This window comes from Monodon monoceros, unplaced genomic scaffold (assembly GCF_005190385.1).
Source record: "Monodon monoceros isolate NGI ecotype Baffin Bay Population unplaced genomic scaffold, NGI_Narwhal_1 Super_Scaffold_4, whole genome shotgun sequence".
Lineage (NCBI taxonomy): Eukaryota > Metazoa > Chordata > Mammalia > Artiodactyla > Monodontidae > Monodon > Monodon monoceros.
This window is the reverse complement of record NW_021703781.1, coordinates 5,509,060-5,526,990: the sequence shown is the minus strand read 5'-3', so window position 1 is coordinate 5,526,990 and position 17,931 is coordinate 5,509,060. Positions and strand designations below refer to the sequence as shown.

Genomic DNA, 17,931 nt, shown 5'->3' with positions numbered 1-17,931 from the left:
TGTGGAATGCATACTCTTTCTGCTGCAAGGTCTCATGTTTTGAAGTCCCTTAAAAGGGACCCCCTGCCTAGCAGTCCCTGAGGCTGCTCAGGCCGCCAGTCTCTGCGAAGCAACAGCAAACCGCCACCACCCTGCTTCCCTGGATGACTCATTCTTTCTGCATTCAAGCAGTTGCAGCTCTGCTTCTTGTTTATGACTCCTTTGTCCCCCTAACGTTACGCACTTGATCCGATGCTCTCACCAGTCGCTGACGTCGGGGGTCACGGTTTCTTAGCCTTCCGTGAGAACGTGTCTCTATCCAAGGGTAAGTCTCTGTTTTATGTTTTTCCCGAACCTCCTGGTCCCCCTCTACCCACCCCCAAGGTCTGGTGGCCCGAGGCAGGAGCTCTGGGCCCTGGCCCAGCTTCACGGTAACCATGGCAACTCACCTAAACCACCCACAGATTGACCCAGGGCCCCAGGCTAGCTTGGGCTCCCTCTAGTTGTTAGGTGTTAGCTGTGAAACAGGCCCCGTGGTGGGGTTTGCTCTCTTTCTTTCTTCCTTTCTTTCTTTTTTTTTTTTTTAAACAGTCCTCACTCTATCCTGCTGTTTTTCCTCACTGCACCTTCTACGTGGGAGGGATACAGCAGTGGAAAAGGCAGGCAGTGGACGGGGAAACAAAAAAAAAATGCCTGCCCTCGTATATGTTTTAGTAGAGGCATCACACCATAATAATAAGTCAGAAAATCGAAAGTAATTTAAATAAGCAAATAAATGAGCATTTAACGGTATAATCGGTGCTTGGGAGAAAAATAAAACGAAGAAGGGAGATAGGGAATGCTAGGGAAGGGTGTTATGAATTTAAAATGCGCTGCTCATGGAAGGATTACTATGTTGATCCAAGATGAAGGTCAGGAGGTAAATGAACTTACCTGATCTGTGTGGTGCCAGTGAAAATGGAAGCAGCTGGAAACGTGGTAGACCCACAGGTTATTGATGCTCAGCGGCCTTCCTTGACAGAACAGGGCTTCGTTGCCCTCCTTCCACACTCCCACCGTACAAGGAAGGTGCATTTCCCAAAAGGAGTGTTTGGTAGTGTCGACTGAAAAAAAATGCACAACGTGAGAGTTGAGAATTATGTTTTATTCGATGGATTTACTGAGGACTTAAGCCGAGGACACAGCCTCTCAGATCGCTCTGAGGAACTGCTCTGAAAAGGTCAGGGAGGACCAAGGTTATACAGGAGTTTCTGCAACAAAGACCAGGTAGTCGGAACATCAAAAGCTTACTGAAATTAAAGAAAACCAGATATCTCAGGTTAATGAATTTAGCACTTTTCTTCGTATGGGCAGATGCAAGAGTCTGGGCTCATTGAAATGATTCCTTTGATATGCGCCGTAACTCTCTAGGGTCAGTATCCTGCTTTTCTCCATCCTGAAACCCTTCAGGGTGCACAGCTGGGGGTGACTGCAGTGGCTTCTGGTTTGATGGTCGCAACATCCTTTGTTTACTGATACTGGCAGGTGACATTCTTCATCCCCAGCAGTATAACTCGGGGCAAGAGGCAGAGACTCTCAGCAAAATAACACACAGCACAAAGATGTCTCTCACTCGAGAACAGCCTGTTTTGTGGACACCCCACCCATCCAGGGACCGGACCAATGGCCCAAGCAGCTCCTGATGTAGCAGGCTCCAGATAGAGCCTGGTACTGGGGAGTTTGACCCATCCCGGAGCCCTCCAGAGAGTGCCCTGAGAGGCTGGATCAGAGACCTGCACGTCTGGAAGATCTGGGGGCTCGCTAGAGTAGAGAGACCACCCGCAGGTCCACTCTTCTGCGGGCCTGGATGGGTTAGGGGACACAGCTCTGTAAGAAGGGTTTCATATGTTCTGGATGTGATGTGGGGCCTGCCTCGTTCACAGTAAGTTTGCTTAATGATGAGCTGCCCTGGCTGTTCCTTCCATTTTAACACACCTATTTAGGGAACCATTTATTTGTAGCACAGTCTGTCTGTGAAATTCAGGGTAGATCCATCCGTGGTTTCCAAACCTGGCTGCATAACACAATTGCTTTGGGTAGTTTTCAGAAATACTGCTTTCTTGCCTCACCCCTGGACGTTCTGATTCAGCAGGTCTGGGCTAGAGCCTGGGACTGTGTTTTGAGTTTTACAAACCACGAAACCAGGTGATTTCTGTGGGTCTTTCTTCCTTGTGTCTGATCGCCCCCAACCTGCCCAAGCGTCGTGGAGCCTGTTTCCCATGCTGGTCCCTCCCGCCCACCTGCAGCCCTGAGACGCGACTCCCAGCAAACGCCACCTGGCTGCCATGCGTGCTGGAGCCCAGGTCTCCCTCCCTTCCAGGATGAACGCATGCATCTGTCGTCCCTGCATTTCATGCGAGAGCCTCCTCGATGGGGAAACCAGCTACTCTCCCTGAATAACCGCCCCCGTGCAGAGCACGATGACCTCGGGACACAGACATGCCCTCCACAGCTCGCCTGCCGCAGGGAGCAGCACCCCGTGGTCTGGAGCACCCGGCAGGTTGCCCCCTTGTTTGCTGTGGAGTCAGGAGGGACCCTTGGTGGTTGATGAGACATGTGAAGGCTGCTGTGTGCCATGTGCTGGGGGTCGGGAGCAGAGATGAGAAGAAGGCCTCCCAGCTCTTGAGGAATTCACCATCTAGTGAGACCGGCAGGTGATTGTAACACCACAGGGAACTGAGAACGGGTTCCCCCAATCACAAATCTAGCCTAGGTCATGGAAGGCTTCCAGAAGGGTCTCAGGATTTGGCCCGGTGAAAGGGTTGGGGCAGAGCCAGTGAGTGGTGGAGGCTTTCCAGGCTGAGACTTTCTGCTTGAGCAAATAATAGTAATCATAGTAGCAAACATTTATTGAGTGCTTACTGTTATACGTGGCAGACTCTAAGTGCCTTCTATTATACTACATATTTATTCCTTGATGACTGTTGTGTTAGGAAAAATAATCCCCCCCCAAAGATGGCCACACTCAAATACCTAGAACCTAATGAATCTGTTAGCTTAAGGGTAGAAGAGATTTTGCAGATATGAGTAAGAATCTTGAGGTGGGGGAGTTAGCGTGGATTATTTGTTGGGCCCAATGTAATCACAAGTATCTTTATAAGAGGAGGGTAGGAGTGTCTGAGAGATTGAAGGTGTCATGGTGGCTTTGAAGGTAGAGGAAGGCCACAAGCAGGGAGTGGAGGTGGCCTCTGGAAGCTGGAAAAGGCCAGGAAGTGTTACCAAACTCAGTTCAGCTGTTCACCACTCAAAAACAAATAATCGAGAGGCAAGTGTTGGTGAAAAGGAAAGTTGTTTCAATCAGAAAAGCCAGCGATCTGGGGAGAAGGTGGACTCATGTCCGAGACCAACTCCGAAGATTCTGCTCAGCATGACAATTCTTGGAAAGGGAAAACAATCTCAGTTAATCATTAAGGTAGGAGGTCAGATTCTTCATCGTTTTTTTTTTTTTTTTGGTTTAATTTTATTTATATTTGGCTGTGTTGGGTCTTCGTTGCTGCGCGCAGGCTTTCTCTAGTTGCGGCGAGCGGGGGCTACTCTTCGTTGTGGTGCATGGGCTTCTCATTGCGGAGCACGGACTCTAAGCACGCGGGCTTCGGTAGTTGCGGCACGCGGGCTCAGTAGTTATGGCTCACGGGCTCTAGAGCACAGGCTCAGTAGTTGAGGCGCATGGGCTTAGTTGCTCCGCAGCATGTGGGATCTTCCCGGACCAGGGCTCGAACCCGTGTCCCCTGCATTGGCAGGCGGATTCTTATCCACTGCGCCACCAGGGAAGTTCCCTCGTCATTTTTCCATTGCTAGCAGACTGCTGACTTCTCCTGATCTTCCTTTGGATGCTGTCTTGCCTGCCTGGTTCACTTGCACATTTGCTAAGGGGGAAGCTGGGGGTACAGAGTCAGTCATTCTTTAACTACTTAATCCTTCATTCTCACACCTTTTAATCCAGGAAAGGAATCAACAGGTTAGGCAAGGCATTGTGTATGTTCAGTAGAGCAGAACTCAGGAGGCAGGTTAAATGTTACCGAGTGATCTCATTTCTGTAAGGTTTGAGGGGAACAGAAATGGGCAAACAGGAAAGGGACAAAAGAGCTGCTTATAGAAACTTTCTCCCCCAGAGCCTCCCCCTCCAGCCCTCCTGATGCTGTGGAGTTCCAAACTCCAGCACTATAAAATCATAAGTTTGTGTTGCTTTAAGCCATGAGTTTGTGGTAATTCATTGCAGCAGCGATAGGAAAGGAATACAGCCATTACTTTTTCCATCTTGCCACTGAAGAAACCAAGAGGTTAAGTAACCCGCCCAAAATTGCATAGCAAGTAAGAAGTAAATCCGGGATCCAAAATTCATCTGTCTGGCCTCAGATCCTGCGGTTACTTGTCCACTTTCATTTCTCTCCTGCCTGGCAGAGGTTAAAAAGCATCATGGCCCCTTGGGCTTCCCTGGTGGTGCAGTGGTTGGGAGTCCGCCTGCCGATGCAGGGGACACGGGTTCGTGCCCCGGTCCGGGAGGATCTCACATGCCGCGGAGCGGCTGGGCCCGTGAGCCATGGCCGCTGAGCCTGCGCGTCCGGAGCCTGTGCTCCGCAACGGGAAAGGCCACAGCAGTGAGAGGCCCGCGCACCGCAAAAAAAAAAAAAAAAAGGCATCATGGCCCCTGGAGGTTGTCAGGAAATAGCTTTTCTCCGCTATCTGATGATTTTTACTCCTCCTTGGCTGAGTGGTTAAGGACAGACTCGGGTTAAGCGCAGCATCCTCATGCATTTAAAATTCTCCTATCTTCAAACATCTGTTCCTACCTCATAATTCCTTTGTTCATTCATTCTAACTCATTTTCTCTCTCATAGAAAGCATCCCCTGTCCCTCTGTCTTTGACTGAAATAAGTGGTGAGAGGAATTTGAAGGCAGGGTTATAGGTTTTTGTTTTTTTTAATGTTAAGCACAGTAGGCATTACTTGAAGCCACACCTCCAGATACATCTGCTTCACTTGTACTCCAGGTCTTCTACGGGCTGTGCTTAGATTTCCAGAGGAGCAATGGCTCACGTTTCGGAATTTACTAAAAGCATTCATGTCCCCAGTCCACTTGATCATTTCACAAATGCTGGGGGGATGTTCATCCCCGTGTTTCAGTGAGGAAACTAAGGCTCAAAGAAGTTCAGTGTGGGGACTTCCCTGGCAGTCCAGTGGTTAGCACTCCACACTTCCACCGCTGAGGGTGCGGGTTCAATACCTGGTCAGGGAACTAAGATCCCACAAGCTGTGCGGTGCAACCAAACTAAAAAAAAAAAAAAAAAGTTCAGTGTGGCCGAGGCACACAGCAGAGCCAGGATGGAAGCTCTGGGCCTCCACGCTTTCTCTATTGTGTTCTTTTGCCTCTTAAAGGAAAAAAAAAAAGTTGACCCAAAACATCCTTACAAGGAAATAGGATGCCAGATTCCAGGTCAGATGTGCCTCTTTGAAGTGTAGAAGTAAGATGCTGGGGTATCCACACCATCCCCTCTCGGTGTTTCTGGGACCCCGCCCTGCTGGAGGGGTTGCATCAGATCTCTGGGCCTTTGCCATGAGAGTGTCATGTGGGATAGTTGAGTTGAGACTCACTGGTATCTCAGGGCACAGGCCAGAGTCCTGATAAGGACCCACAGTGACATGCAGGTTGCTGCAGGCCTGGGCTCCCAGTGGGACGAGGACAGAGGCCTCAGGTCTGCTTCTCAGTACTCAGTGCTCTCCTTACACATGGGCCCCCCAGGCCCCTCGGTGGTCCTGTCCTGATCACCGCCCCTCTGCCAACACAGGGGTCCCAGGGACAGGCCAGTCCTGGCCTTTCTCTCTTCTCTTTCTAGGTGCCTTTGGGGGCCTCCCATAGATGAGAGACCCCTTCATACAAATCAAGAGTTTGGCACCCAAAACTTCTTCCTGAGGAGGGCTCTCAGAACTTAACTTTGGAAGTGAAAAGCAGAATACCTGTCTTTCCCTTTCTGCTTTAACAATCCTAGTTCCCCTGGAGGCAACATGGATGCCTCTGGCCGGCTGAGAAGGGCTAGGTACAGGGAAGCGCGGAGAAAAAGCACAGACCAAAGTGGCAGGATATTCTCTCTCTGCACCGAAGTCTGGACTCACCTGTTCAGGGAAAGGAAGGACCCTCAGTGTCCCCCAGATGGAGGTGAAAGAAGAGGTCCCTGGCTTGCTACCTGGGCTGTGTGGTGATGCCGGATGCACACCACTAACTGGCTGGTTAAAGGAAGTTAAGGAGGTTAAGTTACTTGCCTTCTGCCATCCTTCAGCTTTCTCGAGGTGGTACCCAGAATTACTGCAAGAGGTCTCTGAATCCAGGTCTGCACCAGGAACCCTGTGTAGACTTGAATGTAGGGTGCTGTGCTTTTGTATAAAGCTAATTTGCAAGTGTACATAGACGCCTCTGGGATCAGTAAGACAAAAATGAATTTAAGTGTACTGCCGAGTTCTTTAGATCATTTTATATCTTCCGAGTCAATAGATATCAAAAGTCCTGCCATAAGGGAAGCTGCATTTTTATTATTATTATTATTTTAGAAGGGACCTTATGCTTGAAACCGTTGGAACCATGGTCTGCGATATCCCTTCCATTTCTAATACTCTGTGATTCATGAACAATGTCATGTTATGGTAAATTCTCTAAATACACCAGAAATGTAGTTGCTGTCGACTTCTCCCACGTTGCTCGCTGGCTCCAGAGCAGGAAGCCTCTGTAAGCGGCCGTAATCCTTCCACAGGGCATTGAGCGGAGACTTTCCAGGGGATGGGTCTTCCCTGTGAAGGTGTAGAGGGCCACTCTGAGACTGGCTGTTGGTCCTTCACCGTCCCTGGTAAAGTGGAGACTAGTTAGTGGCCAGTGAGACTAACTGTGCCATCATAGGACAACTCCGTCCCCGGCCGCCCTCTCAAGTTTGGCGTCTCCTTCCACCCCCAGGTGATCCTCTTCTTGGACCAGAGCTCCATTTTATCTGCTTCTCAGACGTGGATACTGGTCTTTGCATCCTTTTCTGTTTACTTACAGAGACTTCGGGTGTGAGCCGGACCACGTGTACCTTTTTCTTGCTTTTTATAGCCTTTTCTCATTCGACTTTTCCCATCTCAGGTGCCTCTTCACAACAGCTAGTTGACTGCTGGTTAAAAGGAGAAACAGCCAGAGCCAGCCTCCCTGGCAAGCTGTCTTGCTCAGAGATGGCTCGGAGCTTTCCCAGCGTGGTCCAGCCGTATGGCACAGGAGGAGCTCTTTCTCCACAGGGGTGCTGGCACAGGTCAGATCAGCCCAGCATCTCCTGTGGGCTGTGGCTTCTTTGGCTGCCAGCAAGGGGTGGACTCTATCCCTGCTTTGCTTCCAGCCCCAGCTCCGCCTATCACCACGGCCACCTCTCCTACTTAGGGACAATTCACCGTGAACAACTACTTTCCTGGGATCATCAGTGGGCTGTTGACATGTTAACGAAAAACTGGTGTCAGACGCTGCATCTTTTTTCTTGGAAAATACCCAGATTATTTTTAGGCTCATTTAATGAGTCCTGTTTCTCTGTGTTTGCTTGTTTTTTTCCTCCACTGCTGCTAACGTATGTTCCTCCACGCACAGTTCACGTGAGCCACACAAATCTTTCTGTCTGCAAAGTATGAATAACCACCTTGGAGAAATCCCGTTAATTCGCGTAACAAAGGATCAGCCATGTTAGTGGGTAGCAGCCTTCAACGTCAGTTCTTCCTTCTTCTTTTAAAGACAACTGCCTTTGAGTCATCATTTGGTCTTACGGATTCTTCTCCTCTAGAAGGAAAACTACATTACTGTGTTTTTCTTTCTTTTTTTTTTCCAAGATCAAGCCATTAAGTTGTTAACCTAATCTCAAAAAAATCTAACTAGACAAGGTCCAATATTCTACGAATGTGCTGAGTTGTCCTATGGGTTTTGTTCCCACCTGAGGCATTTTACTCGATTCTCATCTTTTGGGGGTAAGAGCATCATCTTACAAAGGGGAAGACAGATGCAGAGAGACAGAAACTTGCTTGAAGTCATACAAGTCACAAATAGCACGATGAGACTAGGATAGGCTACGCTTCCTGTCGGAAAAAACACTCTTTTTCTGATTGTTTAAGCTTCTCCAGAATAAGCATCGGGAGCATTCTAACTACTTCCCTTGAAGGGGGGATTCTCTAATTTGGTCGTGGCAGCTTGTTCTGCAGCCCAGGTGTTCACACAAAGATGCAAAGTGTATGAACTCGGCCCCGCCGCTGCACAAGATGCTCTCCATCAACACAGCCTGCCGACCCTCTTCATGTGGTCTTCTGCGCCGTCTCAGGGTTTATTTTAAATTCTTACATGATGTGTTCACAAGAAGGAAGTTTTCTTGTCAGTAAAGTGCCTTCTTGGGGTTAACTGAGAATTCATCCACACATCACCACTCTTAGAAGAATTAGAAAAAAGTAAATTACGCCGGATGTGTCAACAGTCATAAGTCAGAAGTCGCTTGGGAGCCCAGCAGCGCCTCCTGGGTGCGTGAACGTCTGTCCCCTCAGGAGTGTTGGTTCCTAGAGGCTTCCAGTGGACAGAGCAGTGGATAAGCGGCTGCCACACTGTTTCAGGATTCCTCTCCCCTAGTGTCCTGGGCCACGCTTCCTAAGTGGTTCTGAGCTACGCCCACACCCCACAGTGTGGTCATCACACAGCCCTTGTCTATGGCACGCAGACCTGCCCTTGAACTGCCGTCCCGGGCTGTGTTGACCCGCAATTTGCAAACCCCTGGCTCTTGCTCGAATTAACAAGGATGAACAAACACCCAGCTTTGGCTGCTCTGCCTTTGACGGGGCTGCCGCTGTGTGATTGCACTGCAGGGGTCGCTGCTGGTCTTGACTGACCATAGGCTGCCGTCCTCAACAGCGAAGCTAAGTACTTACGATACTTTGAAGGTGTGTTTCTGACAGCTTGAAGATGCCGATGATTCGAGGATGTTTCTGAAACAGCGTCGCAGGAGAATTCTTAAATGTCTTGAGTAAAGAGTAACAGTCTCTTTCATGAGCTTGTGTTTGGTGTATGTGAAGTTACAACACATGGAGGCTTCCAATATCTTAGTATTTTTGATAGTAATTAGATTGACGATATATTTGATAGTATGTTATTGTTGTCCTATTTAAAATGAAAGGGAAGAGGGAGTTCCCTGGCGGTCCAGTGGTTAAGACTCCATGCTTCCACTGCAGGGGGCATGGGTTCAATCCCTCATCAGGGAACTAAGATCCCACGTGCCGTGCCACGCGGCCAAAAAAAATTATTTTTAATAAAAATAAAAAAATAAAAAGAAAGAGTGAACATGAAGAATGTATATAATCTATACGACGTTTCTTCCTGGTATGTACCCTAGAGAAAGTCTCTCTCAAGAGATATATTTACGACATTATGGTACAAATATTACAATATTTGTACAGTATGGTACAAAAATAACAAAATATTGTAAATCACCAGCTCTACATCTACAGGAGGAAGGGTAAAGAGAAGGTAAATATACATATATATGTGTATATATATGTATATGTGTATATATATGTATATGTGTATATATATATATATGGCAGTAAACTGGATAAATCTCAGAAAAATAGTTCAAGAGGATACATAAATATTTTTAAATAGGAAAATAATTGTATCGTTTAGAGACACATACACATGTTCATTTTAAACTATAAAGACATGTGTAGGAATAAAAAACCAAATTCAGAAGAGGGGGCACACAATTAGGGAGAAGTACCCAGGGGATTTCGACCATATGTTTTTGATTTATTTCATAGGCTGGGTGGGAAATAGTCCAGGGGGTCCGTTGTATGATTCTCTAAATTGTATTATATGTCTGGAATATCCCATAATAAAAAGCAGGTGGGAAATCTACCCAACGCTTTGCTCAGGAGCAAAGGGGAAAAATAATGAACAGATTATTAGATCCTAGCAGATATTTATGTAAAGCATAGTGTGCGTATTTAGCTTTTGCCTGTTTCCATGCACAGTGGGCCTTAGCTGCTCAGGGACCGTCTCCTGGTCACACAGCCACGAGGAGAGCAGATCACAACTATGCCCTGGCAACCTGGGGACAGAACCCAGGAACCGGCGGCCAGACTGATGTCCATACAGATAGGTGGACGAGTGGAGATGAGTCCCTAATACAGCTGTCAAGCACCCAGTCCGTCCTAGTTTAAGAAAACTCTGGGTCTTTTCCAGACAACAGAAAGCAGCTCTGGAGTCCTAAGCTAAAGGAAGATTTATTGTAAAGTTATGGGCAAGTTCACAGAGTCAACAGGAATGAGCTGGCTCGGAGGCCGGGACTGGGGAACCATTGGCAAGTTCTCCACAACCTGTGAACAAGCCACTACTGCTGGCGGTCACCACCCCTGTGAAGAGCATCTCTGAGCATCCTTTTGTCCACAGGCCTTGTTAGGAGCGTGCTGGGGCCAGATGGTCATTTGGCCAAGCTGTTGCAGGGGCACTGAAACCTGCTCCAACACAGAGCTTTGGGATTCGTTCTGTCCTTAACGATTCCTTGGATTTTTGCAGATGTGGTTGCCACGATCTTAAAGAAGCTAAACAAATATTCCCATTATCTCGTTCCACTCTAGCCTTCTAACAGTCTAAAATTCCTCCACCAAATATTGATTTTTTTTTTTTTTTTTTTGGCCATGCCCTGTGGCTTGTGGGATCTTAGTTCCCCGACCAGGGGTTGAACCCGCACCCTCAGCAGTGGAAGCGCAGAGTCCCAACCGCTGGACTGCCAGGGAATTCCCTAAATACTGTTTTTTAAAGGAGTCATAATACTGGAGCAAATATATACATGTTTTTCATGGAATTAAGTCAAAGAATGTATCTTAATTATCTTACTGAAATAACTTAATTAACTTACAGGTGATTTTAACTTTATATTTTCCTGTGGAGTTTGGATATTTTTGTAATGAGCACATAATTAGGGAAAAAAATGGGTTCGTTCCATTTGGAAACGGATCTGCCCTTCAAAAGAATTATTGAGACCTGGAACCTTTGCAGCTGATGTTATTTCAACCTAGGCCACCATCATGTCGGCTCCCGTGGTATTGCCTCAGAAAAGAGCTGACGCTTGGTATTTTAGTTTGATTGATTTTTGGTTTTGCATTCGATTCAATTAAGTAAATAGCTACTCGGTGGTAATCCCTTTGCCCGGTGTCCTGAGGGTATAAAAATGAATCTAACACACTCCCTGCCCTCAAAAAAAGCTGGCAGTCTAGAAAGGAAAAAATTATTTGAATACAAGATTACACGGACTAATGTGGAAGGCTAGAAGTGTCACAGTAACAGAGGGGAGAGCTTGCTTGGCCCCAGGGGCCGAGATGACAAGCCAGCTCAAGGAGCTTTTTTTTTGAGAGGGTGGTAGCATCTGAATGGTACCTTAAAGATGGGTAGCAGCACCTTGTAACAGGAGGAGTTGGGACGGTGAATAAATAAAACCCCGGAGGCAAAAGCATGACTGGAAAATTTCTAGGCACCTAAGACTAAACTCAGCCAGCCGACTCTGAGGTTGGATTGGAATTATTTAATTTTGAATATTATATGGAGGAAGTTTGGTACCAATTTTTTTGAAGTCTCTCGTATTTGACAGTTCAGAAGACTCAACCCAGCCATGACGTTAAATGTGGTTAAAAAAATAAATGTGGGCTTCCCTGGTGGCGCAGTGGTTGAGAATCTGCCTGCCAGTGCAGGGGACACGGGTTCGATCCCTGGTCAGGGAAGATCCCACAGGCCGCAGAGCAACTAAGCCCGTGCCCCACAACTACGGAGCCTGCACTCTAGAGCCCGCGAGCCACAACTACTGAGCCCATGCGCCTAGAGCCCGTGCTCCGCAACAAGAGAAGCCACTGCAATGAGAAGCCTGTGCACCACAACGAAGAGTAGCCCCCGCTCACTGCAGCTAGAGAAAGCCCACGTGCAGCAGCAAGACCCACTGCAGCCAAAAATAAAAAAATAAGGTTAAAAAGAAATATATATATATAAACGTAATGGCTTTATCTGGGCCTCTGCTTTTTCTTGCCTCACATCAACATCTGCCTCACCTGGTTTCTAATTAACTCCCGGCTTGAAAAACCAAGCAGGTGTTTGACTTCATCACCTCTCCATAGAGCAAGTGCCGGTTGTGTTCAAAAAGGGATTGCACGGCAGCCTCTGGTCCTGCTCGGTTCTGTCGGTTCCATGGAGTCATTACCTCGAGGGACGTCTGGCACAAAGATTCCAAGGAAGTAAGAAGCCTTCAGAGAGGCAGCCTGGTAATAAATGGCTCGTGAGCTACAGAGAGCTGGCTGAAGTGCTGAGGCCAGGTGCCCTTAACCAGCTGGGGCTCGTGCAGAAGCCCCAGAATCAAAGGAGGCTGAGGATACAGAACACAAAAGTGAAGGGAAACAGCGGAAGGGGAGGCTGGGCTTGCAGTGGGGGAGCCATCATTAACCGGGGCCCCGTCTAGTGCCAGGAGTCAGGATGAAGGGGGCTGGGGTGACTCTCAATCCACAAACTCGGCTGTAGGGGGAAAAGGTGGTTCTTCTAATTTTCCTAGAACTCAACTTCCTCTGAAGTGTGTGTCGCATAGCCAGCAGGGAACTTTTGTCCCAGCCTGGACCCTGGGGTTGCCTCAGGGTTCCCCCAGAATTTATGTAGAGCCAGGGTGTTGGGAGAGGTGCCTCTCTGGTCCTCAAGGCATCTGTCCACCGGGTGACCAATGAGACACGGTAGCTGGGATGAGCCCTTGAGACCGGTGGCTTTTGGTGGTCTTGTGTCCCACACTCCTCAGGGCTGCCTGTGACCCTCTCTGCCGCAGGGCATCAGGTGGCCGTTCTGTGCTGGGGTCTTACCAACCCTTCATGCTCCCCCTAAGAAGGCTTTACAGCCCCCTTACCACCCAGCAACCCTGGTCCTGGGGGCAATTCCACTCTTCCTCCTGCTCTGGACAAGACATTTTGACCCCTGCGTGCTGAGTTCTTTATTTCCCACCTCCGAGGCGTAGGCTTTCGGAAGCAAAATCCAGAAGGACTTTCAGCAGCTGTGTCTGCTTTTTTTTTTTTTTGCGGTGCGCGGGCCTCTCACTGCTGTGGCCTCTCCCGTTGCGGAGCAACAGGCTCCGGACGCGCAGGCTCAGCGGCCATGGCTCACGGGCCCAGCCGCTCTGCAGCATGTGGGATCTTCCCGGACCGGGGCACGAACCCGCGTCCCCTGCATCGGCAGGTGGACTCTCAACCACTGTGTCACCAGGGAAGCCCTGTGTCTGCTTTTTAACCGATCATACCCATCCCTCCGTGAAAGGGCAGGTGTAGATTAATGTCTCAAAATGCCTTCCAGTTACATGTGTTTGAAGGTAAGAGATTTGGGTTTTCTTTCAGACTTCACTCTACTATGGGTGGTCTAGCTTTCCTCCCTAAGGATATTAACACATAGAAGGCTTGCAGTGAAAATTTAAGGTGACCCTGGATCTCAGGGTTGTATAAGTGCAGTGTCACTCTTGCAGGATCCTGAGATGGAGTGCCTCCTTAAATTCTGCACTCTGGGGTGCCTTACTAGTCTCCTGAGAGTCCAGGCCCTGCACACAAGCATCGGAAAGGGTGGGAAGGTCAAAAGAATGAGAAGACAAGCCACAGACTGGGAGAAAACATTTGCAAAATATATCTGATAAAGGACTGGTATCCAAAATACATGAAGAACTTTTAAAACTCAACAATAAGAAAACAAACAACCCTATTAAAAATGGGTAAGAGTTCTGACGAGGCATCTCACCAAAAAAAGATACACAGATGACAGATAAGCAGGTGAGAAGATGCTCCCCAACATATGTCTTCAGGGAAATGCAAATTAAAACAACGAGATAAGACGCAAGCGATATGGGAACATATGTATATGTATAACTGATTCACTTTGTTATAAAGCAGAAAAGAACACACCATTGTAAAGCAATTATACTCCCATAAAGATGTTAAAAAACAAAACAAAACAAAAACGAGATGCACACGCCTCTTGGAATGGCCAAAATCCAAAATACTGAAAACACCAAATGCTGGTGAGAATGTGGAACAGCAGGAGCTCTCATCACTGCTGGTGGGAGGGCAAAATGAAGAGACACTTCGGAAGACAGTTCAGCAGCTTCTGACCAAACTAAACTTACTCTTAGTGTACAATCTAGCAACAGTGCTCCTTGGTATTTACCCAAAGGAGTTAAAAACATGTAACCACACAAAAAACCTGCACAGTAATTTTTATAACAGCTTTATTCATAACTCCCAAAACTTGGGAGCAACCAATGTCCTTCAGCAGGTAAATGGATAATCTGGGGTACATCCATACAATGGTATATTATTCAGCACTAAAAAAAAATGAACTATCAAGCCATGAAAAGACATGGAAGAATCTTTTTTTAACTTATTTTATTCAAGTATAGTTGATTTACAATGTTGTGTTAATTTCTGCTCTACAGCAAAGTGATTCCGTTTTTTTATGTAAATATATACACACACACATTCTTTTTCATATTATTTTCTGTTATGGTTTATCACAGGATATTGAATATAGTTCCCTGTGCTATAGAGGAGGACCTTGTTGTTTATCCATCCTATAGATAACAGTTTGCATCTGCTAATCGCAAACTCCCAATCCATCCCTTCCCTACCCATCCCTTCCCTACCCTCCCCACCCCTTGGCAACAAGTCTGCTCTCTCTGTGAGTCAGACTCTGTTTTGTAGATAGGTTCATCTGTGTCATATTTTAGATTCCACATATAAGTGATATCATATGGTATCAATATTTGTTTTTCTCTCTCTGACTTAACTTCGATAATCTCTAGGTCCATCCATGTTGCTGCAAATGGCATTATTTCATTCTTTTTTTATGGCTGAGTAGTATTCCACTGTATATATGTATCACATCTTCTTTATCCATTCATCTGTCGATGGACACTTAGATTGTTTCCATGTCTTGGCTATTGTAAATAGTGCTGCTATGAACATAGGGATGCATGTATCTTTTCAAATTACAGTTTTGTCTGGGTATACGCCCAGAAGTGGGATTGCAGGATCATATGGCAACTCTATTTTTAGTTTTTTGAGGAAACTCCATACTGTTTTCCACAGTGGCTGCACCAGTTTACATTCCCACCAGCAGTGTAGGAGGGTTCCCTTTTCTCCACACCCTCTCCAGCCTTTGTTATTTGTAGACTTTAATGATGGCCATTTTGACTGACGTGAGGTGGTACTTCATTGTAGTTTTGATTTGCATTTCTCTAATAATTAGCAATCTTGAGCATCTTTCCGTGTGCCTGTTGGCCACCTGTAAGACGTGGAGGAATCTTAAATGCATTTTACTAAATAAAAGAAGCCAATGTGAAAGGTTCATATACTGTAGGATTCCAACTATATGACATTCTGAGAAAGGCAAAGTTATGGAGACAGTAAAAAGGTAAGTGGTTGCCAGGGATTAGGTAGAGCACTGAGGATTTTTTTAAATAGACTTTTTAGAGCAGTTTTAGGCTCACAGCAGAATTGGGCGCAAGGTACAGAATTCCCATGTACCCCAACATAACATACAGCCTCCCCACTAATGAGCATCCTCCACAAATGAGGCACAGTTGTTACAAGTGATGCACATACATGGACACATCATCATCACCCAAAGCCCACAGTTGACATTTGGGTTTATTCTTGGTGGTGTACCTTCTATGGGTTTGGACAAATCCTCAGAAGATTTTTAGGGCAGTGAGACTATTCTATATGATACTGTCATGGGGGCTACATGTCATTATACATTTGTCCAAACCCCTCCCGGGAGCTCCTTTCAAGGTCAGTTCTTTCCCAGGTTTAAGAAAGTCAGCAGGGCTTCCCTGGTGGCGCAGTGGTTGAGAGTCCGCTTGCCAATGCAGGGGACACGGGTTCGTGCCCCGGTCCGGGAAGATCCCACATGCCGCGGAGCAGCTGGGCCCGTGAGCCGTGGCCGCTGAGCCTGCGCGTCCGGAGCCTGTTGCTCCGCAACGGGAGAGGCCACGACAGTGAGAGACCCGCATACTGCAAAAAAAAAAAAAGAAAGTCAGCAATGTTTTACAGGTTTTTCCCAAGCGCTGCAATTGACTAACAGTCCTCCTCTTTTGGCGTTCAGGAGCCTGTTTGTAAATAGCACCCTTGACCAAGACAAATAACAAGTTGCTAAAGGTGAGAGGAAAACTGTGATGGAGCCAAAGACAACAAAGAAATCTTATTTGATCTGTTTTACTCCTAAAATCTCATAGGAAGTAAAAATCTGAGAAATAATTGACACACACACACACGCGCGCGTGCATGCCCACACAATGTAAAGTAAAATCCGGATGCTTTGTAACAAAATCATCTTATTTTTTTAAAAAAGATGAATTCTCCAGGAATGTGAAAATTAATGGTTTGCCCTAAGAATGCTAATAGAAAATTCGTTCTTGAATAATGCTAGGAGCGGACATATGACAGCAGTTATCCTTTTCTCGATAAGAAATTACATGGAAAACTCAAAAGTATCACCTTTTCTGTCAGTCACTTCCCACTTTGGAAAAGTAGCTTTTCTGTCGAAATAATGTCATGTCAAAATGAGATTCGACGTAGTCTGACGTATACCACGCTCTCTTTCAAAGGACTTGCCTGGGCCCCATGACCCCGCTCTTCTTTCTGATTTTTCCCTTTTAGAGTGGGAATGTCTACCCTATGCCTGTCCCTGTGGTATTCTGGAAGCAGGTAACTTGTCTGGTTTCACGGGTTCACAGCTGGAGATGAATTTTTGCCTCCAGATGAATCGTAAGTCTTACCCATACCTGATGTAGATGACATTTAGATGAGATTTTGGACTTCAAGTTGATGCTGGAATAGATTAAGACTTTTGGCCTGTTGAGATGGGGTGAATTTATCTTTCATGGAAGAAGGACATCAATTTTGGGCGATCCAGGGGGTGGAATGTTATGGGCTGAATTGTGTCTCCCACCAAATTCAGAATGACTTTATTTGGAGACAGACCTTTAAAGAGGTAATTAATCGGGTCATGTGGCGTTTTTATAAAAAGAAGAAATTAGGGCACTGTCACGCACAGAGGGAAGACCATTTGAGAACACAGCAAGAAGGCAGCCATCTGCAGGCCAAGGAGAGTCTCTTCAGAAGAAACCAGCCCTGCCAGGAGGCTCTAAGCGAAAACCCATTTTCTTGCCTTTTCCAGCCTCTAGAGGCTGCACGCATTCCTTGAGGCATGGCCCCCTCCCATATTCAAAGCCAGCAGTGTAGCATCTTCAGATCTCTGGCTGTGACACCAACTCTTCTGCATCAACTCAGCTTCCTTCAGCATCATGGTCCAGCTTGACTAACTGGAATATGTAAGCCAGCAAGCAGAAAAAAATTGGCTTCATACTCTGTGAGGGCTGATATGAAAGCAGCAGAGCACTATTGGGTGTTTTTTGTTTTTTGTTTTTTTTGAAGATGCTGGGGGTAGGAGTTTTTATTAATTAATTAATTTTTGCTGTGTTGGGCTTCTGTTTCTGTGCAAGGGCTTTCTCTAGTTGTGGCAAGGGGGGGCCACTCTTCATCGCGGTGCGCGGGCCTCTCACTATGGCGGCCTCCCTTGTTGCGGAGCACAGGCTCCAGACGTGCAGGCTCAGTAGTTGTGGCTCACGGGCCTAGTTGCTCCGCGGCATGTGGGATCCTCCCAGACCAGGGCTGGAACCCGTGTCCCCTGCATTAGCAGGCAGATTCTCAACCACTGCGCCACCAGGGGAGCCCCACTATTAGGTTTTTTAATGCTTGCTCCTCTCGATTAAGACTTCGGACTCCATTTGCAATGCCAAAGAAATACTTAGAGAGTGTCTGGAGTGGAGGATCCCAGGGAAGATGGACCTCTTTTTTATTCTGCACCAACTTG

At 47.0% G+C, this 17,931-nt stretch overlaps 1 protein-coding gene across 1 annotated transcript in view; it reads left to right on the top strand.

The window, feature by feature from the left end:
• Positions 1–222: 222 nt before the first annotated feature.
• The window catches only part of GNG4 (G protein subunit gamma 4), a 58,394-nt gene continuing 40,685 nt past the window's right edge, over positions 223–17,931 (top strand). Inside the window, exon 1 of the mRNA XM_029201085.1 lies at positions 223–304. The gene's annotated coding sequence lies outside the window, so the exon portion shown is untranslated. The remainder of the gene's footprint in view (positions 305–17,931) is intronic.